Source organism: Strigops habroptila, chromosome 9 (genome assembly GCF_004027225.2).
Source record: "Strigops habroptila isolate Jane chromosome 9, bStrHab1.2.pri, whole genome shotgun sequence".
Classification (NCBI taxonomy): domain Eukaryota; kingdom Metazoa; phylum Chordata; class Aves; order Psittaciformes; family Psittacidae; genus Strigops; species Strigops habroptila.
In genome coordinates, this window is record NC_044285.2 from 1270492 (window position 1) to 1293204 (window position 22713).

Genomic DNA, 22713 nt, shown 5'->3' on the forward strand with positions numbered 1-22713 from the left:
GTGAGCAGAGCAGCCTTGGGGCTCACAGCTCACCCCAAAGGGCTGTGCAGGCAGGAAGGTTCCTGCTTCACTCCCTGGCACCATTCGTGCAGTCTCCTTCGCTTTCAGCTCTCAAGCCTTTGTGGCTTCTCCACCAGGTTAAGCCGGTCCATGGGGTGCCCGCCCCAGGCTGCCAGGTCCCTTTACTCACACAAGCAGCATCACACAGCCCAACATGAGCTTGTGCTCAGTGATGCTGAAGTTCTTGTCACACCTGCACCTTAATCCTAAGATTGCCCTAACTTTTGAGTTTAACAGACTGAACCATTCCCAGACCCTTTCAGCTCCCAGCGACAGGAAGGTGCTGCTCCTCTGTCCAGCTGGGATCAAAGGAGGTGGCAGCAGCAAGATGCTCTCTCTGCAAACAAAACCAGAGCAGGGAGATGGGAAACTCTGCTCCCTGCAGGCACTCGGTCCTCTCTCCTCTTTGCTCTCCTCTCCTGGATGGTCCTCACCTCCATCCTCCTGCTCCATCCCTCCCTGTCCCCCTCTCCACCTCCTTCTCCAGACCTCTGTACTTCTTCCAATGAACCCAAAACTACCACAGGCTCTCCTTATCTTGGGAAACCAGGAGAAAACCAATCAGAGCTGCTGCATTCAATAAGCCTTTTTATAACCCTGGACCAGCCTGTGCTGTAATACCCCAACCTCTTCACCCCTTCTCAAATGGGGTCTCAGCAGAAGGACACGGTGTTCCTGGAGGGATAAGGCAGCAAGGTAGAGCTGGAAACAAGGCACAAACCTCTGCTCGCACACAGGGAAGTCGCTCCCAAACCCCTCTCCTCCTTCACACCAGGTTCAATCCATCATCTCTATCTTACACTACATTTGTCATCAGGTCCCAGAGCTGCAGCACGATGCTTCTGTTGCCACACAATATTCAAACCGAAGCTGATCACAGCTGCTGCATGTTATGCTTTTAATTTCCTTTATTTTACATTCCTTGCACCCTGCAGCATTCCAGCCTCGGGAAGCGTGTGCTGCCAGCTCCAATAAAGAGCTTGTGTCCACCCACTGCTCCAGTCTCTATTCACCGGCCGTCAGCAACACATGGGAAGTGTCTCTTTCATACTGCACCTTTATCCCTTCCTGAACAAACCCCGCTTGTACAGCACTGAACTGTGACTAAACCGGGGAGGAGGTTGCCATGGGGATGTCAGAACCAGAAACCAGGTAGTAAACCATTTGTGCTTTACTACTCCAGCGCTGCTGTGGTGCTCCAAGCCCTGAGCAAGCAGGGAAGCAGGGAGAGGTTCTGTACACTAAGCGGCAGAGTTTCGCTTCAGCACCAGAGCTGAGGCAGCCGATCCCAGCTGGAAAACTCCCTCTGCCTCCCTGCTTACTGCTTCGTTGGGAAGTTGGTCCGGCTCGGTACAAAGATCCCGCTCTGGCTCCATGGGAACTGCTCAGGTCTCAAGTGGAGATGATGGGGACCATGTGCTCACTGCCCTGATGGCAGGAGCATCCTCAGCCTCCCCTCTCCTACCTTACGGGCTGTAAGCAGTTAAACAGCAAGTTTTAAAGCAAGTCTTTCTTAAATAAAGTATACAAAACCCCAGGTATAACTACTCTAACCAGCTGAGAACGAGGTGTTATAGACACTGAGCTTCACTGCAGTGACACTGTTCAGAGGGGGTTATTCTCCCCAGCTCCCAGGGCAGCAGTATTTCTTCTCAACTGTGTGTATTTTACACGGAGTCGCAGCTTTCCCTAATGGGATCCAGCAGAAACCAAGCACAAGTTCTGAGCTAAACCCACCAATTCACAGCCCAGATAAACTCCTTTTAAAGCTGTGGCAATCCAAGGTCATGAAACCATTTACTAGGGGAAGGGGAGAGTAAAACATAAATCACCCGGATCTTACACACCCCCCTTTATACTCAGAGTATTCCCACTACACAAACATACTGCAGAGATCTAACATAAAACAGAAGAAACCTTAAATTTACTAATGGGACTTAATAAATTGTGCTCAGGCTACAAAAGGAATGTAATATATTATGTTCAGGCATTGGACATTTCATGGAGTGGGATACTGGGTTATTTACTGCCCCTGGAGCAGGCACATGTAGCAGCACAAATTGGTTTTAGCTCAGTTCTTGTCTTAAATTCCACATATAAGTTAATGAAAATAAGCCTGACAAGTCAATCTCTCTAGAAAAACACTGTCTGCTCTTCTCCTTTCAATGAAGAGTAATATTTAGATTTGTTTTTAAATACTACCCCAAAAATTCTGAGGAAATAAAATCTAAATAAATCTATATAAATCTAAATAAAACTCAGTGTTTCTCTCCTGTTAAAAATAGGCACAGAAGCATCCTGATTTAAGTGCTGTGCTCCATTTCTTTTCTTGGAACCACATTAAATATATTTACCAGTTTGTAACTCCACAAACTGTAATCTACGATGACTTAAATACTGAAAACAAGCATAATTCACACAAAATCACAACTGGCCAATATGTACCAGTCTAAAGAACCCTCCTCAGAAGATCTTGTTTCTCTTTTTTAAAGACAATCACATTAATTCTGTATTTACCAACTCTCAGAATATTTGCATTAATGCAAGGATGTATTAACAAAATATGCATTTTATAGCTACAAATATCTAAGTCTGCTCAGATTTTACACAAATGTTTCTACAAAGCAGAAAACTGAAAGATGTTTAAATCCTATTAAAAGTGGCCACAAAATATATAAAAAAAAAAAATCTTTTTTTGAAGAATAGTCTACTATAATGTTCTTAATACTGAAACCCACCTGAAATCAGGTATTTGATGCCACTTTCATTCCTGTTTACTCCAAGATTCAGTGCTCTTCACTCAGCTGCGGGTTCCCACCTACATGGTTTTACCTTAAACGACTTCAGTGACCACAGCGACGCTGTCTTCCCTTTTAAAGGTTGAAGCTAAGGCAGCCTGGAGAAAGCTCTTCATGTCAAATGAAAACAAAAAGGACTTCAACTGAGCCATTAAGGAGCATCTGGTTGTGACATTCTCATTATTAACCAGTTCTTTTGGAACTGGCTTATGGGTCCCATAAATCAACCGAATAATAGAAGAGAACATGTGGCTCCTCGGATGCACAGTGCCAAGTTGTCCACAGGAACCTTAAAGCAGCCTCCCAATAGCTAAAGAGGGGCTTTGATTACTAAACTCTGTTGCTTTCTGTGATGCTTTTTCATATATATATATTTATTGCTATAAAGCCAATATATAAAATATATAGGCCAACTATAAAGGTCAACAGCCTTTTAATTTTCATCAGGCAGAAGGAAAAGTGTTTTAAGAAGACATTTTAACTGAATATGCCACATGTATGAAATACTATATTAGAAAGTTACAAATGTATTTTCAAATTAAACATCATTAGTTTCTTTACCTGGTATTAAAATAAGGATTGGCACATTGTCCATCTCTGAATATAAGCCTTGTATCATCATGGTATAAACTCATTTTTAATGGAGAAAGCAATAAAGCAGTAAGTCCTGGGTACTGAACAAGTGAACATACTTAGTTTGAAAACATCTTTATGTCAAAGCCCCCAAATCCCCCATTTTCAGCCTAAGCCCTGTGGAAGTTTCAAGAAAGAACAATTTTTGACAGAAGCCTTCTGAGATTTTAAGTAAAACCAAAAGCAAATCCAAACAACAGTAGGAACACAGGAATAATATAGAGCTCCAAAGATCTGGCACCCAGCAGCAGAACATAAAAATAGTGCCAGGCAATATTTACAAGTCAGAACATATTTTCCAGTGCTGAAACTCCAATTGGAATATGTCCACATTAAAAAAAATAACATAAAATTGGGGAAATTGTTGGAGCCCATTTATTATTGTGCCATTAGTGTAGAACATGGAGTGTGTTCTAAAACTAAGAGTGACTTGAGTTGTCGTCTCCTATCTGCACATACGAAACACAGGAAAACCTGGGAAAGCCCAGGGAGCATTACCCTTTATTTCACCATGATGCAATTCATCATTGACAAATAACAGGCACAAGCAAGAACATTTGAAATGGTAACTTTAAATTACTGGGATAAATACAGTTAGAGATGGTTTGGTGACTGACCAAGCTGAAAATCAACCTTTCAAACCTCAAGGAAAGACAATATCCCAGATCTCAGTATATTTAGAGTGTTTTCACCATTCTTAAAAGCTAGAATATTTGTCTCAATGTAACTACTGATGCAGGTATTTAACTGATGGCTAAAATCATGAAGCAGGTTAATCAAAGATCTTCTTTTCCCCATTTCTCCTAGACCCAATGGACAGAGAGATGGAGACAGAGAAGCAGAGGAAGCATTAGACAACATTGTTCTTAAAAATTCTCTCCTTTTCTAGTGCTCGAGCTTCTGCTTCCAGATTCCAGCCCATCCAACACACTCATTGAGAGGTGGTTTGTTGAACACTCTCAGGTACACTCTCTACCTGCAACGTTTCAACCATTCCCAAAAGGACTTTGCCCAGAGCTTGATTTTCCACCTTTGATTCGTGTGCCCTTTTTCATCATTTTTGCTGGTAGCTTTTGGGTTTTCAAACTTAATTGTGATATTTAACATTAATGTTTTTAAACATTCTTCAAAGATTTCACTAAGCCCGTTTATCAAGAGTCTTATTTTTAGTGGCGGCAGGTTGAAAGATGAAGGCTCACTCTTGCAGCGCTGTCATCAGCTGAGGAGACTCATAAACACATAAACCAAACAGGAATATCTGGGACAGTTGGGAGTGTCAAAGCTGATGGTGTTGTAGGTTTTCTTCTCATTGCAACATTTTTGAAGGTTGTTTTTTTTTGCTTTTTAGCATGTTTCTTTGAACCAAAGAGCATCAAAGGTACCATGAAGAGTGGGTGCACTAACGGAGTGCTGAGCTAGCCATGCCCTGTGTGGGCACACTTCACATTACTCATAGAACCATGGAATGGTTTGGGTTGAAAGGAGCTTAAAGCTCATCCAGTTCCAACCCCTGCCACGGGCAGGGACACCTTCCACTAGAGCAGGTTGCTCCAAGCCCCTGTGTCCAACCTGGCCTTGAACACTGCCAGGGATGGGGCAGCCACAGCTTCTCTGGGCACCCTGTGCCAGCGCCTCAGCACCCTCACACTTAAGTAAGCTATGAACTTACTTGCTGCAGAATGTCCATGAGGCTTTTCAGGGCTTCCTCCTCTTTAGCTGCTTCTGTCCTAGAGGGAGTTGCTTGAGATGCTGCAAAAGAGTGTTAAACAGCTTTTAGGATGTGCACTCATGCAAACATCAGATGTGCATGTGCTGTGCTCACCTTTCAGTCAAACAGACTTCAGTACAAATGCACTTTTGCTAGAATAATTATAATCCTATTTACAGAGAAGCCATTGGTTTTGCCATACTAGATGGTAACCCTGCTTTCCTGAATGGATGAATAATGCAGTGAATCCTCCAGTTTGCTCTGTCTCTGCAGTGAAATGGAGTTTTTTCCACGCCACTCGTGAAAGCCACAGTTTCTGCTCCATAATGGCCACTGGAAAAGCACATGGGGTGCCTTCCTAAGAGCTTATTGGTTTGAACAAGGTCCTATCCCTCAACATGCAGCTGAGCTGCAGACTGTTGCTGTGCAAAGAAAAGTTCTTACCATGGACTCTAGCCCCAACTGTGCCAGCAGCTGAAACCTCAGTAGACAAGGATGGATGATGCACCATCATCTGTCAAACACAAAACCCAACTTTAATCGCATCAGGACTCGCAGCTCATTGAAGTGATAATATTCATCACCATATCATCACACTGAATTTTTTAGGTTCAAATTAAGACAAACTTCTGTAAAAAAACTGGGGTGGAAGGAGACAACTTTAATCCAAACATCATGCCTGGAGAGGCCTGGAAACTCCAAGTTAAGGCTACTATTTTTAGTAAAGAAGCAATCAAACCAGGCCAAAGGAAAAAACCCACTGTATTTGTGAACATACTCCTTTCAATACTCACAACCCATAAATTTGCTTCTCCTCTAGATGCGCTCCATGGGGGAGAATACAGGCTTTTTCAAGTGGAAAAATGTCAAAATCCAACTTGCAAAGGAACGCTTCCAACTGAACATTTAATTCATGCTTTGCTTTCCTACCTTTTTCTTGGAGTCATGGAGAATGGCTCCACATATAGAATTCCAGACTGGTTTGTGTTGGAAGGGCCTTAAAGCTCATCCAGTTCCAACCCCCTGCCACGGGCTGGGACACCTTCCACTAGAGCAGGTTGCTCCAAGCCCCTGTGTCCAACCTGGCCTTGAACACTGCCAGGGATGGGGCAGCCACAGCTCCACCTTGTTTGCAGTGAGTCCTCTGAAACTCGTATGGATTTTTCCGAAACAAACATTCCCTTCCATAGGTGGAATGATCAGAACCCCTAAAAACAAAAGAGAAAATGGACAATTTTCCCATGTAGCATCTTAATAAAGATATTGTATTGAAGCATCCTATCTAGCAACTCAATACACTCCCAAAGCAACGTGCAAAGCTTTATTATTGCCCTTGTAGAGACTGACCCATCTGCTTCCCCCGTGCCCCGCTGCCTCGTGAGCCCCACGGGTACGTATTTGAAGGCATTCAAGTGTTCACAGAAGTTCAGAGGTTTACGTGGGGGGCACTGATTTCCACCTGAGCTCATCCCAACCATTCCAGAGCGTGTCAGAAATCAAGCGAGTCCCAATTTGACACTGTGTGAGTACAGACAATCCCACTGGTCCCTCCTGAGCAATACAAAGAGCAGCTTTGGAAGAAACACATGAAAGGCAATATAAAAATGAGATCTGATCTGCTGCTGCTGGAGAAAGGAGCTATGCAAGTTTCCACCTCAGTTATTAAATAACACGCACAGCAGAAAGGACTTGTGAAATACCAGCGTGTGTTTGTACAACCACTTCTGCTCTGTGAACGTTACAGTGGCTGTGTTACGGTCTAGAGCATTGAAAATGGCACTTCAGGAAGCCCCCCAAATTAAAGAGACACCCAAAGGGAAAAATGTCATAGACGATATTGAACCTGAAGCTTCAGAGTAAGGCTGTGCTGCAGCTCAACCCAAAATACTTCAAATCGTTTCCTAATTCCATGTTTCTCTGAGAGACAGGCAATGAAAAATAAGGAGGATTTCACAGTTCAAGCCTTCCTGGTTAATCAGGAACCAAAAGCCAGGAAACCAAGCTGCAAACAAACCTCATAGTTATAAAAGCCAAACTAAAATGCTACACAAACCTCTATTTGCTGGAAGAATGCAGATGAGCTTCTGGCCTTCTCCTGTCTTTCGTGAGGCTTCACAATACCTCAACATGTACATAACAAATAAGGTTCTGTAACTTTTTGAGCTAAAGCTCTATTGACAGAACAGCATCCACACAAGAAATCGGGGTTGGAGCAAGGCTGAAACCACAGAAGAATATAAATCTGACCTTTGATGACAAAGGACTTTCCTCACATCATCAGTTCTGCAACAAGGGAGATTTCACAGAGACATTCATGCAGCGCTTTCAGTAGCACAAAGTCTTGTCGTTTCATCATCTCAATGAACAATCTTAAGGACTGAAAACTAACCTGAGAACAGGAGAAAAAGATATTACAGCTACGCTCCTGTTGAAGCAATGGGGGAACGTGAAAATCCAAGGACTCTCAAAGGCTTCCCTTTGAGGAAAGTGAAGGAATAGCACTGATTAATCAATTTTGCCCGTGGAATTACAGCAAACCCCAAGCCCATACTGCGATCCAGAGGATGGAAACCCTCTCTGGTTCCTCCACTGCCATTTGTCATCCCTGGAGGACAGATGTAAATTGGAAGGAGAGGAAGAGGACCAGAGCTGTCAAGAAAGATATTGATCTGTGCTCAGCTGTCTCCTTTAAAACTTCCTCAACCTCCCCAGAATAGCAACAGCAACGTGCAGGAGCAGGGCTGTGGCCTGACACTGCATCCTCGTGCCCACAGGCGCACCAGAAGGGTCTCCATGCACTGAAACAGCCGCTGCCATCCCATCAAAGATGCTAACAGACTAAATGCTGCCAGCGGGGAACTCGAAGGCACAGCAATCCTATGGGGTGGTTTCTTAAATGGGTAAAAAGGTATTTTCCCTCCTCTGTGCCAACAGAAAACATTTATAGATGCTACAAGTCAAGTAAGCTGCCAACAGAATAGAGTTAATATAAACTCTGGTGGCATCTGCAAGTGCCTTCTGCTCTTTCCAAGTGTCCCTTATGGCTCTATTAGTGACAGCCCTACGACTTCTACCACACCAGGAACAGAATATACACACGAGGAAAGGTTTCAGGTCGTAGCTGCCCTTTCCCAGGTTTCCCTTGCATTGCCTTCCTGTATGAAGAGTGTTTTAGCACTTTATTCAGGTAGCATTTTATGGAGACAATTTAGAAGTTTTACTGCTACACAGGAGGCAGAGCTGAGTATTATTATTTCTGTAAAGTTTTCCATAATGGCTTAATATTTAAAATCTATATGCCATAAAAAGGTACACAGAAGACTTGTGAAAAGGCCATAGATTTATTCTAGTTCATCCAATCTCTGAGCGAGAACATGAAGTTTTCTGGTCTTCTCTAACAAGCCACTGCTCAGCAAAGGGGAAAAGGTGGTTTCTGCAGCACAACTAACACGAGCAACAGCTTCCTGCAGGCACACGCATGATTAACCACAGGGTTATATCAAATCCCCTTCAACCCAGGGGCTAAAGAGTGATAGGCTATGGAAGAACGTGAGCTGGAATAAAGCCACAAGCTCTCTGGTTGCTAACAGCATCCTCAATGCATTCCCTCATCTCACCTGCCCTTCCAGCCAGCTCCTCATCCTGCTCACACACCAGACTCCAAGCAACACATCCAACATCATCATTCTTGATAAAGTCTTGGTTTAAGCAAGAAGAGTCTTGATCTAAGTTATCACTTCCATCAACAACAGATTAATGCACAAACGCTGGTGGTTTGGGGCATAACCAACTACTTCCAGTGAAATAAATCTGGTGAGGAATTGTGTATGTAGCTCAGCAGGTCATCATCCCCTCTACGGATAATTCTAATGATTCCTATTTGGTTTTACACGCTCGGTGCCATGAATAAAGCACAGCACAAAACATCGTGGTTCCTGGGGAGTAAACAGGCACATGGGCCCATGACCAGCTCCACAATAAATTGGTGGCCACCTGCAGAAGGGGGCCCATTGGGAAACCTCAGACTTCGAGGCTGCAGACTCCAACTAGGACATTACTGACACCATAATTTGCTGTGATTAGGCCAGAGAAGCGGTGACAGCCAAGATTCGCGACCAGCAATAAGTAACAGCTTCCACTGCACCATCGCCGATACAGACCGTTCCCCAGCAAAGCACCAATGGACCTTCCAAACCCTGAGGTACCCGTCACTGCTTTTGCAGGGGTTGAATTAACCTGCTACCCGTAGGGAAGTGGCACATGTTAATAAAACACCATTCACTGCTTTCAAGCTTTCCATGAGAAGAGTCTCTTGAGCACGGGTGTGCTGTGTTTAGGGTGTACAGGGGGGTTCTGTCCCAGCAGTGTGTGCTAAGGCTGTAACAGGGGACCTGGCTCCCCAAAGAAACTGGTTGAAGCACAGAGCACAGGATCAATGTGGGAGCAGGGAAGCAGAGAGGTGCTTCCATGTACCCGCCCCTGACCTCGTGGCCAGGGGACCGATAGCAGCATTAGTCGATTACACTATGATTTACTTCTCTGGTGACTCTGAGTATGTTAAAAGAATCAAACGCTATTGCCCACCATTAGCTACTGCTATTAAAGTGATCGTTCTGGTTAACATTTCCTTTAGGAAATAAGAGGGTGAATTAGAGGTGGCTGCAACCTGTATCAAATTGAGAATGATTTAGTGCAGCAATAATCCAGCTATTAGCCTCATCCACAGCTGCTTGCCAAGGAAGAGCCTGAAAAATTGTGTAACAAGCAGCAGTAAGAAGAGCCCAGGATTGCTCGTTCCCACTATTGCTAGCAATATTTCCCCAGTTAAATAAGAGAACACGTCTGAAACGGTTAAATAAGATAATGGTACTGAATGGTGCCGTAAGATAACACATCTCAAACAGGAGGAATAAATCCCCTGTCGTTTCCACATGTCAGAGGAACAGCCGTCACACAGAGCGCCCTGGAGCATTTTTCCTTACAGAGCACAGACACCGTCAGCATTCTGTAGAGGATGCTGTAGTAAAGAGGTCTCCAGTCCTCCTGTGACCTCTGCAAAGCAGCCACACCACTCTGCCCAGCTTCCACGGCGTTTTCCATCACCCGTGGCACGACACAGGGAAAGCAATAGGAGAGAAATACAAGGGGGGAAAACAACCCCAGACATTATTAAAACGAGACATTAGGATTTCACTACGCATTGGGAGAGAAGGCATTTAAAAGGTGTGAAAATTCAGTTTTCTACTTGATAGTCTCAGGAAGTTTGGTCCAAAGGAGCGAGCACATCACATCATGGGTGCTCACGGGCAGTGATGACTGCAGCGGGATCCTCTGGCAGAGATCTGGCACTGCCTAAGGGAAAACAGGCTGTGAGCATTTATATTCCAAGAACAGTGGGAATAAAAGCTGGGAGACATTAGCAGCGACTGGCAGAAGAAAGCAAGCTGTGGGAACCGGGGAAGATGTAATCTGCACTGAAACCCAGCTGGGCAGGCGCAGTGACGGAATGCTCGGCTTCTCCCACTGTGGAGCTATTTCTGGGCTTGGAAAGAAATCCTCTAGAGGGAGTCAGAAAATTGTTTAAAGGCATTTTTTTTCCCCTTTTCAGTCTGATATTATCAAAAGACCAGGGGACCATGAGCCATTCCGCACAGAAAAATAGTAATTAAAGACGTTCACCTCGTTAGATGAGTATTTAGAGCACAGCAGAGGCAAAAGGCACAGAGAGCAAACAGAAACACCAACACACAGAGAGGTGCTGGCGCAGCAAACTGTAGACCAAAGGGGAATCTGCCTCTCTGGGGATCTTCAAAGAAAGTCATTTTCACCTGTCAAAGAGGTTTTGGGGAAAGCAAAATCCATGCAAGCCAGAGGAGCTGCAGGGATGAAAGGCTCCCAGCGCCGGGGTGAGCGGAGCGAGCAGGGTCAGCACGCCAAGGTCAAGGCTGTACTCACAGAGCTGTGTGCATCAGCACTTTCCACTCCTGGTTCAGCCACCAGATACACAGGGATAGTAAATATTTCATTAGGCAGCAGCACGGCCAGCAGAGCATCCCTGTTTGGGCAGGGAAGGAGTTTAAATACTTGTAAAGTGGGAAGTTATTTTAGGCCCTTTAAGAATCACAGCCCCTGTAAATCACTGGGGAAATGCAGCCTCTTTTACCAAAAAGTTATGAAAAATTTCACTATATCCAGGATTTATTATCCATGGGTTGACAGGACACTTTTAACCTACTACAGGATTAATGGTTGTGTTTCACTAATGCTCTGTAGCTGTTTAGAGATGCAAGAAGTCCCACAGAAATCAGCGGAAACGCATGCGTGAAAACGGGATTTCTGCTCCAGGAAAACGCTCCACTTTTTGTTTGGTTTTGGAAACTCACTACATTTGGAAAAGAAAAAGATCTCTGAATTGGGCTGAGAAGTTGAGATTGCAAAACCAACAAAATGGAAAACACGTGGGAAAAGGAAAGTTCTCTTTGAGAGTTTCCAAACAAGTTTACTACAACACTGCTTTCACTTTGATGCCTGCATTTCAAAACAGGAGCCAAGAGACCAGCCCCGCTACCCATCTGCAGCACCCGAGGCACAGCCCTTACCCCTCCTGCCAGGGTGGTCCTGTGCTGGGAGCCTGGGAATGGGAAACAGCGGGCACTGGCAGCACCGCCTGGAAGTCAGCACTGAGCCCATGGGGAAGGAAATGCTCCAGAGTAGCTGTGGCCGAAGAGCAGCTCCCATGCGCAGCACAGCGGTTCCAAACACAGCACCTGAACTGGACCTGCTGACATGAGACCACCTCAACACATGGAAAAGAATAACAGGTCAAACAAGCCCCATTGCCCTGGGGAGACCCCCCCTGATCCAGCTCTGGGTCTCCCAACACAAGAGGGATGTGGAGCCTGCTCGTGCATGGGAATGAGATGGACAAGCTGAGATTCCTCTTCCAGGTTTACGATGTGGATGGTGAGATAGTGAAAACCACGTTAGTTTGAGGGGGGTTATTTCATTGTTGGGCAAAGCTGGAAATAACAGCAAAGCTCTTCCTGAGCTGCTTTTCCTGCTCTGACCTGCTTGGGCACAAAACAAGCTCTGGGGCCTAATTCATAACACAAGAGGGACATGGAGCTGCTGGAGCGAGGCCAGCGGTGGCCATGGACATGCTGCGAGGGCTGGAGCAGCTCTGCTCTGGAGCCAGGCTGAGAGAGCTGGGCTGGGCAGCCTGGAGAAGAGAAGGCTCCTGAAGGGGAGACCTTAGAGCAGCTCCAGTGCCTAAAGGGGCTCCAGGAAACCTGGAGAGGGGCTTTGGACAAGGGCCTGTAGGGACAGGCCAAGGGGAATGGCTTTAACCTGCCAGAGGGGAGATTGAGATGAGCTCTGAGGCAGAAGCTCTTCCCTGTGAGGGTGCTGAGGCACTGGCACAGGGTGCCCAGAGAAGCTGTGGCTGCCCCATCCCTGGCAGTGTTCAAGGCCAGGTTGGACACAGGGGCTTGGAGCAACCTGCTCTAGTGGAAGGTGTCCCTGCCCGTGGCAGGGGTTGGAGCTGGAGGAGCTCTAAAGTCCCTTCCAACACAAACCTGTCTGGGATTCTATGTGTCTCTCTCCATGGCTTCTCAACCCCTACTTGCCGAATGCTCAGCTGCTGGAAGCCACGAGCCTGACAAAGGAATTGCCAGGTTCTCTCTGTGCCAGCTCGGTGCAGCACCCACCAAAGATGCTCTTCCCCAGGCACCACCCAAAGCAGCCTCCGTAGGACTCATTCTGCACATTAATCTGACTTTGTACTTTTCTGACTATGGGACACTCGAACCAACCTCCGGATTGCTGCCAAGCACATGCTTTCATTGAGATCTATAGCCCCCAATTCCCTCAAAGACATGTAAACCAACCTAACAGAAACCCCCTAAACCCCACAACTCCCCAGACCCCCCCCAAAACCAAATCTACACCCACTTTTATTAAAGCATCTTGTTCCAGCTCCTTGCTTTCCTCTTGTTTAAGGGAAATAATACTATGAATCACCTCAGAGAGCCCACCCTACCTTTGCAATCCTGTATTATCACAGAAGTAAGGGTTTGTCTATGCACAGATTTTGTAGCAACACAACGAACTCCATTTGTTTGGCAACAAACACAGTTCATTCATAAAACTTGCTAGTATCAGTGTAATTATATTATGATAAACTTATTGATATAGTTCATGAAATCACTTAACTACTATGCTTAAATGCATGCATAATTGTGCTTAAACCAGCTCTAAATTTGACAAACATATGCCTGACATTTTTTAAGTGCTCGTAAAGAGTATGTTCAAATGAACCCCTCCGAGATCTCAGATCTAAATTGGGAATCTGAGATAACAGGAACACAGAGATGGCATTAAGTTCCAGAAAATCTGTTCAGGCCTCAAGCCTAACAATTTGTCTATACTGGAAATTTCTTGCTTGCTGCTCTTTGGTGTTCCGAAGTGTTGCGTGCTGATCAACAGGAGAATTTGGTAGGAAACAAATGGTATTTAGAAGCTCTTAGGAAAGAGGTTTAGTGGGACACAGGGAGTTCACAGGCAGCCAGGCGGTCACCCCCAACACTGCTGCACCTCTGCCAGAACCACTGCTATGTTCTACCTAACCATGAGAATTCATTTTCCCTGTTCTCCCCCTGCTTCTTGGCTGTGCTGGTGACTGCTCCTAACACAGCTCTTGTCTCTGAACTCCTCACCAACCTACATCTAAGGAACAACAGTACAAAATACACCCTTGGAGAGCCTGCTTTGGCCAAAACAGAGAGAAAAAGTGGAAGAATGGAGTAAAGGCTCCATAAAGTGTGATGGAAGAGAGGGCAGAGAAACAGCCAGTATCCAGCAGTGCCTAAAGGGGCTACAAGAAACCTGGAGAGGGGCTTTGGACAAGGGGGAATGGCTTTAACCTGCCAGAGGGGAGATTGAGATGAGCTCTTAGGCAGAAGTTCTTCCCTGTGAGGGTGGTCAGAGAGGAGGTATAGCCTCCAGACCTGACTTGACACATTCCTGCTGTAGTTGACCCTGCTTCAGCAGTGGGTTGGCCCATTCAATCTCAAGAGGTCCCTTCCAACTTCACGGACCCTGTGATACAAATCCCACCAGGGAGTTTTGTGCAATTCAGAAACTCCACTGAGAAAACACTAAAATAATGACCAAATCTCCCACCATTGTCATTCCTCTGCATTACTCAGACAAAAATATCCCGAGGCGGGGACAAACCCTTCTGGTCAGCAGTGCCAGGTCCATCAGAGAAGCCCTAGTGATTTATCCATCAATACCAAACTGGCTGGAGATGGCCTTGCAGCTGGAGAGGATGCAGCAGTGACAGCATGTAACTGCTGTGGAGCCACAAAACAAGCTCTGCCACAGAGAGAAGTCATTCTAGACATCCTCAGCTTCTCTTATTGCAGACCTAGAGCACTTCCAGTCAGGGCCGGCTGGCTGGTCCCCAAACTGGCATCTGCTGCATCAACTTTATCAACTAAAAAACACAATCAGAAGGAAGCAGGTTGCTCTCCATCAATTCCTTTCTTAGTGTGGCCAGGTCTAGATCTATTGCTTATCTTTACAACACAAGCCTGCAGCACCCAGCTTGAACTCACCCATATGAGGAATTCAGTGCTGGTGCCACCTCCTCTTGCCTAGGGCCTGTCTCTACTTTGTGATAGGGACTTATATGAAGGAAATCTAGGGAATAAACCAAGAAGCATCACAGGGATTGCTCAGTTATGGTTATACCATTACTTAAAATACCTTAATCATATGGGAACTGTAGACCACAGATCCTCTGCTCCCACCAGCAGCTGCAACACAAAATGCTTAATGCAAATACTGAGACCCTGAGATGGGTTTCAAATGGGGATGCACTCTAGAAACTCCTGAACAGAAGTTTGTCACGCATGATACCTTCAGAAATGAGGATCTGAAATACCTGGAAGTCTTCGGACACCACAAACGGCCCTTAGAACAGGCACACACAGTTAAAGGGAAAGTCTGTCTGCTCAAGGAAAATATTCCAAATGGATTCATGTGGGGAAAGACTAAAAAAGTACTTTTGGGGATTTTCTTTTTTTTTTTCCCCCAAGATTGTGAATTTTCTTTACATGCCCTAAAACTACGAGCACTATAACTAGTTACATTCTGTTTAAATGGATAAATTCCTGCCTGCTGAGATCTTACCCTGGATGCTGAGGTTTTCTGTCCCGTGGGGTACGTAGTCAGAATCAGAGAAAGACGGCAGCAAAATCTGCTCTGCAAAGGAAATTGCTTTACTACAGGTGGCTTAAAATTATCTGGTTTCTATTTCTGTTCATTAACTCAAATACCTGGGGAGAAGCCATGTTGGCTGAGACTTTAAATCCATGTCTTTTCAAGCAAAGGCTTCCAAAGCCGCCAGCCCCCCAGCTCTGGGTTAGCCACAGTCTCCCACCAGATAAAGAGATCTAAGCCATAGTTCTGAACAGATAAAGAGGATTCCTTTCCCATCCTGGTTTTTAGGCATCAGGGAAAATATGTGTTTAAAAAATGACATTACCAACCACTTCTCCCCATCCTGTTATATGCAGGAACAGCAGCTTTTTGAGAATCATCCATAGAAATAATAGATCACAAAGGAATAAACCTGGAAATAACAGAAACCAGGAAGAAAAAAGATTTTAGAAGGAACAAAAAACACCCCTCATAAGTTCTCTACTTACCTGATTTCCCAGCCATGAGTTGCTGTCGTTCCCCAACCCCCCCCCCAGCTCCAAGGTCTGCATCTTAACCAGCTAAAAGCTATTAAATACTCACAGAATTAGCTTTGGACCCATGTGTATATTAGAACATCTGAAGGGAAATTAGGCAAATAATCACTTTTTAGTCAGAAGCCTAACTCAATTTTAATATTAGAAGAACGCTGCTTACTTCCAGTCCCACCAGTTTTCCCAGAATCTCCACCCCATTAAACCTGCTTGGCAAGATATTGACTGACACCACATTTCCCCAATGAGATGCAAGTTAAGACTGACCGGATCATCGGCATTCCTTGGTTCCTCGCTGTTTCACTGCCTGCTGAGAAACCCAGGAGCTGATTATTGCTTCCTTAGGTCCCACATATGCCTGATCTATACTGGTAACCTCTTTTGGGGACATGAGCCCACAGACTCACGCGTGGAGAGCTCTTAATGCTCCATATGGATTGCTCAATCACTCTCTTCTTTTTGCTCCTGCTTGAGAGCTATGGCTAGGCACTCCTGTCACTCCCAGAACCTTTGCATCTACTGTCTGCCAAAGATCAGAGTAAACTTTGTAGAAGGCGATTCTAAATAATATTCCTTTTGGGATTTTCTACAATACCATTACAGAACAGCCGAGACAGTTATTTGTACTGAGGAACAACACGTCTGCAAATCCTGGGGCACTGCTAAAAAGAAATTTCAACACAAAAGCCTTCGGAAAATATATAAAATAACATTAAAGACAGCCAGAAACACCCTTTTTCATGCAAATTTCATGGAATATGAATCTCTCCTGCTCCAAACCTGTGCACACTGAGGATTTTATCTCATTAACTACTTCCACTTCTTAAAATCAAGCATAGCTAGCAAAACTTACACTGTGCTCTAGGCAGAAGACAGAAGAAAATATGCTTTGGAATATATGTTTACTAAATGCATGAAAGATTAACAAAGCCTGTTTCTAGAAATCCAGAGATGAAGAATTCCAGAGCCTAAAACAGCAGATAAGAGCCTGGATGCTGCAGTGGATATGGCCAGGAAAATGTTCATGCTAACAAAGTACTGCTGTAACACATTTCGGTTGGGCAACCAGTTAAAAGCACTTTAACCCACTGACATTCACCAGACAGAGGCATCCACCCACAGAGAAGACTATTTTCTAGTTGGGTTTGGAATATCTGGCTATGTATGTTAGGCAATGGTCTCATTTCAGTGGTGTTACAGCCACGCTGACAGCTTGAAGTCACTTTTACTTACCTTGAAGCAAGAATAAATAGGAAGGTTAAAAACACTGTGGCACTTCACAGCTGCTGTTTGACAGACAGGCTGTTGTCTGGATACACATTTAATGTTCATTTTTCTACCTCGAAAATCTATTCACTGCTATTAATGAATGAATAAGATCCAGATATGCTCATCACATCAAAAACAAAGCTTTGTAGGGCAAGAAAGGGGTATTTTAACCCAAAACCAGCTTCACCAGACAAGCAACTGGCTTCTACTCTGCTACTCACTGTTGGATGTTCCGAATGGGGTAGCCTGGTTCATTCAAAGCCTGTTTCTGAAGACTCCTCAGTACGTTGTTGTGCTCACTGACCTTCACGCACGAGCCTACTGCACCTGAAGATGACATGGTCCAGTTTTGGTCACGCTGGTACCAAGGATATGGACCCTGCTCCCTCTGTTCCACTTGCCTTTGGCAGAGCTCATCCCAATCCTGGCCTTGAAATGATCTGGAAATCCTCAAATGGTTACTGGTCTCCTGCTGAAGTGATGGTACCTGTCAAAATGCAAAGTTGGGATTTTCCTCATCCCCTTGTCTTCTGCTCTCTGTGCAGGATGGAAATCCTCCACAGCGTTGTGTGTACTGACACAGGCTAGTAACAGAGAATGTTTGACTTTAGGATTACCCCACTGAAAGGAATTAAGCAGACAGTAAACTACAACTCACTGAGAACTGACTTGTCAAGAGGAAGTACCCCTTGGAAAACAATGGCATCCTGCAGGGATCTGAGATTGGAAGTGATCAAAGCATTGCCAACCAAAGAAATGGGGAGTTACAAAAGGACAGGACAGATCCAGCTAATCCCTGCCGTGAGGTGGACTTGCCTGAATCAAAACCTTAAGACATTAAAGATGTGACTTGCCTCAACGAAGGATTGCCACAGAGATCAAAGAGGACAACAGCACCAGGGATCTCAAGAGTGTTTCTTCCCCAATTTCAACACTTTAAACTAAACCCAACAGGTTTCTTCAGGTGGGATCAACTGTGCTGTAAATCGGATGGTTCACACCCTCAGTCAGTTCTAGGAGGGCTCTGTCCAAACAGGATTAGGCCACAGGAAGAAGTGGCCAGAACCAAGTAAAGGAGATGGGTTTTGACAGAGGGAACCATATATGTGGGCATCTGATCCAGACTTAAGGGGAGTGCCTACACTTTTTAATTAAACCCCTTGATGAGCTTCATGTACAGGATTCAGACCTTCTGGCAGGAATCTAAAGGGTACCCCTTTAAACCAAAAGCAAACCATGCTCTCTGTAGGTACCTCTACACTCCTGCCCTCCTTTACTGTGGACATTTTGGGGTGGAGTTTAGGTGTTTTGGGAGAGGACAATCCATGATGAGAAAGTGAATCTGTGATAGAAGCAGCCCTTTCTAGAAAAAAAATTAAAACCATACTCAAGCAATACCCCCCTTTGCTGAAATTCCTTTCCCAGCCCTAGCTCCAAGTCCCACCTGTGTTTCCTTCACATTCAGAGACACTGAGTAAAGACGTGTTGTATTTACAGAAGGAAAGCTGGAAGATTAAATTAAGGGGAAGATATTTTGCTGGTGTCTGAAAATCAGAAGCTGGAAAGCCACTGTCTTCATTTTAAAGGAGCAAAAAGCCACCTTCAGTACTCACCCCAAGCTAGGAAATAATACAGCAGAACCCCTCCATTTCACCTTGCAGAATAAAAACCAAAGGTGACATTTATATCATTGTACTGTCCTTGGACTAGCACTTTTCCTGGTACTAGAACTTACTTTTAGTAAGCGGTATGCAGAGATTTGTGTCTATATATTCATATTCTGATCCTGCAGACCTACCTGTTCTCTCAGATGAACGCTCACCTTGCCTTACAATCCCACACTCTCATTTATGATAGCTGGCATCCCTGTTTTCTGATGCCTGTAGTAAGACACCCCAGAAGTGACTTATTTCTTTTGTTTTCACACAGATTAGAGTTGTGTGTGACTGACCTGGGAAACTGCTTTGGGAAAAACCAGAGGGTGGCCACAGAATTTCCACACAAAGAAACAAGATCTGGAAATGCAACTCGACTTGTTTTGCCCCTGCTGCAGTGACTTCTAGAACTTTCGGCTACCAGAAGAAGTTAAAACGTTATTAAACCACAAACACCCATTTCCTATGGCTTTTCCACTCCTGAGGCTGAGGTAGGAAAGCAAATATTTAAGGAACAATGACAGAAAGAGTACATTTTTAAGATTACTGTAAAAACAGTAGAAGTAGACCTAAGAAAATAAACCAAGTTATATCATTTTGTGTTTTCAAGAAAGAAGCTATTCATGAAGTATGGAGGAAAGAAGAAGAATGTATTTTATTCCTTCCCTCATGGGGCTTTTAAATATACACAACGTGTCTCAAGCTCTGGGAACTTTCAAAAGGAATAATGCAGCACATGAGCCTCGGAACACTTCCGAGCCCATCTCCAAGCACACATTCCAGCTTGAAATCCATGCTTTGAGCTCCATTCAGAAGACACACAGAACACTGAGGCACTTTGTACAGCTACTACCCAAAATGCCTGACCCCACAACCAATGTCACTACAGAAGAAAGCTAAATTATCAGGACTTTATGTCTCTAGTAGTACTGTGTGTGTGCTCAACAGGGTGTTTTGCCTATCTGACTAAGCAGCTGATTCGCTGCTTGGTAAGCAAAGAGTTCCTGATCCTGTTTGCACAACGCTGAACCCCAGCACACAAGAGGCTGAACTGGGAGTATTCTGTGAAGTGCATCTGATTAAATCACTGCTTTTGTAAGAACGTTTCTGTAAAGCAAAAGCTCTTCCATTTACCCAAATGTAAATGTTGCTTTAACAGGAATGGGAATACATGATCCATATCAAGAAAAACAAACACATAGGGCCTAGCCAGGCTGGTTCTTTTTGAAGTGAAGCCTTTTCATGCTTAGCAGATGACAAATCCTTTTTCTCGGTATATTCAATATTTAATATCTACCACTTAGTCCTAGATTTTGCTTTTTTCATATTTAAAAGAAAATAACACGTCATTTTCCAAGAACTGTAGTGCTACACTCAGTACAGATAGAGATTAACATGAAATCCACCCTCTCTTTTTCTACCCAGACCTTTTCTGTTCCCTCCAGCATGTTTTTCGGTCTGAAACCCCTTGTAAGATTCTGTTGGGTCCAGTTTTGGCACAGTTTGCTCCTCACCCAATTGCAGCACTCAGGTTGTGGGGATGGGGAGGATAGATTTCACCCACTCAGCCCATCAACTCGATCCTCAAAGCACCATCTATTACACTCACACTTCTTTATGTTGCTCCAAGGTTCAAGACCCAGCAGTGAAAACTGGATCCCTTGTGCTGTGACACCAGGATGAAACAGATCTGAAAAGTCAGGAAAAATGCAGTTGTTCTTGTTAGCAAAGCACAAGTCCGGAGAAGAACAGCCAAGACTCTCTTTGGCACAGATCTCTTCAGGTACATCGGCACTTCATGAGACTGAAGGCTGAAAAGGGGTAAAATTCCTTCCTTTATATGCATAAAGGGATAAATATCCGGGGAGCAGTGCTGTCTGATCTGTGACTGCAAGGACACAGCCAAACCACCATGAAAACATTAGCTGGCTTATACCCACCAGGGGATATTGAAGAGCCTCAGCATCTTTTCCAGTTCTGTTTCCGCCCCAAGGCCACACAACTTCCTCGTGTGGATCTCGCTTCCCTCCAGGAAGAGTTTCATTGACATATTGACCATCCAGACCAAGACCCTCATTGAGGGGAAAAAGCTGCAGTTACTTATTATTGCGGCCACCTCAATCACAGAAATACTGGACGGAAAGAACGAGCTAAATAACTCCACAGAAAATGATCTACTGGTTGTGGAGGAATGACAAGGGGAACATGAGTCAACAGTGTTTATTGTGACAGCAGCACTGCACTTTATGGGCACCAAAGACAAAACAGAAGGCAGGTCTCAGCTGGAGCACAGCACCCAGCTTTGGAATGCTGGTCCCTGAGAAAGAGGTGTATCTAATACAGACTATATACAGAAAGCCATTAAGAAAGGGCTGGAGAAACAGAGGAGGCTGGCCTGACAAAGAGACCACAAAGTCCACACGTACTTTATTTAAAGTGTTTAAATAATAATAAAAACAAATACAAACAAAAAAGGGAAATACCTTTTTTCCTGTTCACAGCCTGTAGGAGAAGAAATGGGCTCACACTGCAGCAAGGAAGACTCGGGTTAGATATTATGACTAGCAAGGTACTGGAGCAAATTACTGGGAAGCTGGAATTTCAGTGTTGCTTACCTCTGAGATCAGCACATAAACATCAGTTAGGAAGAAAGTTATGTGTAGCTGACCCTGTCCTGAAAGGAATCTTGGACTAGATGGCCTTCCGTACTTATGAGTCACTGTTTGATTATTTAGTGTTCTATCATTATTTATTTCTGGTACTATAATGTCTATAAAGTCTAGCCACTGACTCATGCCACGTCCAGGGATAGGATAAACATGCAACAGGAATTCCACCACGTGCACAAAAGAGAAGTGTAGGAGGCGACAGCAAAGCAGACAGGTAGGGAGGCCAAAGGAACAGCAAGATGGGACCAACAGATCTGACAGCTCGTAACAAATAACCCTGCAGGCTTTTGCACTCATAGTAAAGGTAAATTAAGGGTTGTTTAGGGGATACTTCTCCTTGTATGAAAATACTGGTTTTAAATGCAACAGGCAGACACTGGAAGCTGGCACATTGTATTGAGCAAAACCAGAGCTAAGGTGAGGGATCCAAGATAAGGGAAAATAACTTCCTAGTGAAAGCAGGAGAGCAAAGCACAAGGGATGAAGTATGAAACCACCATCCTGTAATGACACTGTGTAGATGCAATGCATGATTAGATCTGCCAAGTTAGAGGAAACAATATTGGAAGGAGTGATTGATCAGCTGGTGAGGGGTTGTGGAAGTTTTCCACATGCAGATGGCCGAGGACCTCATCATTTAAGATCTCATGTAGAAGGAAATATGGAAATTTAGACAACCCTACTCAAAGTCTGAGTTCGATGATGGTGCCCAATTTGAATTTGCATGATAAGCAAATGAGTCTGTTTCATCTGCTGTGACCAAGAAAATGAAGTCTGGCAGGGGAAGAGAATCTCCAGTTTAACTGTGTGAGGCAGAAGCTGCCGCCTCATTTACACAGACACTTTCAGAAAGCCAAAGCAAGATGTTAAATTGTGACTGAAAACAGAACTAGGTAACACCAGAACTGCTGCTATGACCACGAGTTTCATGCTTATGCAAAGTGAGGGACAGAGGAAGCAAGATGATGGCTGTGGTCTGAGCAGGTACAGAAAAACAAACATGACATGGTAAGGACACATCTAGGAAGGGGAAATAAGAACTGGGGTTAACCAGGCACAGATGCCATGGGAAACCAGAAGCCCAGAAGCATGACTGCTGGTGGCAGAAGCAAAATGATGAAAGAAATGTCTGGTTTTAGTGAGTGGAGAATCTTGGTCCTCCTG

The 22713-nt window shown here is 44.6% G+C and overlaps 3 long non-coding RNA genes across 4 annotated transcripts; all 3 read right to left on the bottom strand.

Moving 5' to 3' along the window:
* Positions 1-5083: 5083 nt before the first annotated feature.
* Positions 5084-6242, bottom strand: LOC115612524. Its single transcript, XR_003993057.1, has 3 exons — positions 6130-6242; positions 5644-5713; positions 5084-5240 (listed from the first exon to the last, which is right to left on the bottom strand). It is a non-coding gene; the product is annotated as an uncharacterized LOC115612524 (long non-coding RNA).
* Positions 6243-6357: 115 nt separating this feature from the next.
* Positions 6358-7804, bottom strand: LOC115612525. Its single transcript, XR_003993058.1, has 2 exons — positions 7447-7804; positions 6358-6407 (listed from the first exon to the last, which is right to left on the bottom strand). It is a non-coding gene; the product is annotated as an uncharacterized LOC115612525 (long non-coding RNA).
* Positions 7805-9228: 1424 nt separating this feature from the next.
* On the bottom strand, positions 9229-21354 carry LOC115612523. 2 transcript variants are annotated; one of them, XR_003993056.1, is made up of 4 exons: positions 17447-21354; positions 15394-15835; positions 11155-11977; positions 9229-10551 (listed from the first exon to the last, which is right to left on the bottom strand). It is a non-coding gene; the product is annotated as an uncharacterized LOC115612523 (long non-coding RNA). The 2 variants fall into 2 exon arrangements; XR_003993055.1 differs by having other exon boundaries at positions 9229-11977.
* Between the last annotated feature and the right edge of the window lie 1359 nt (positions 21355-22713).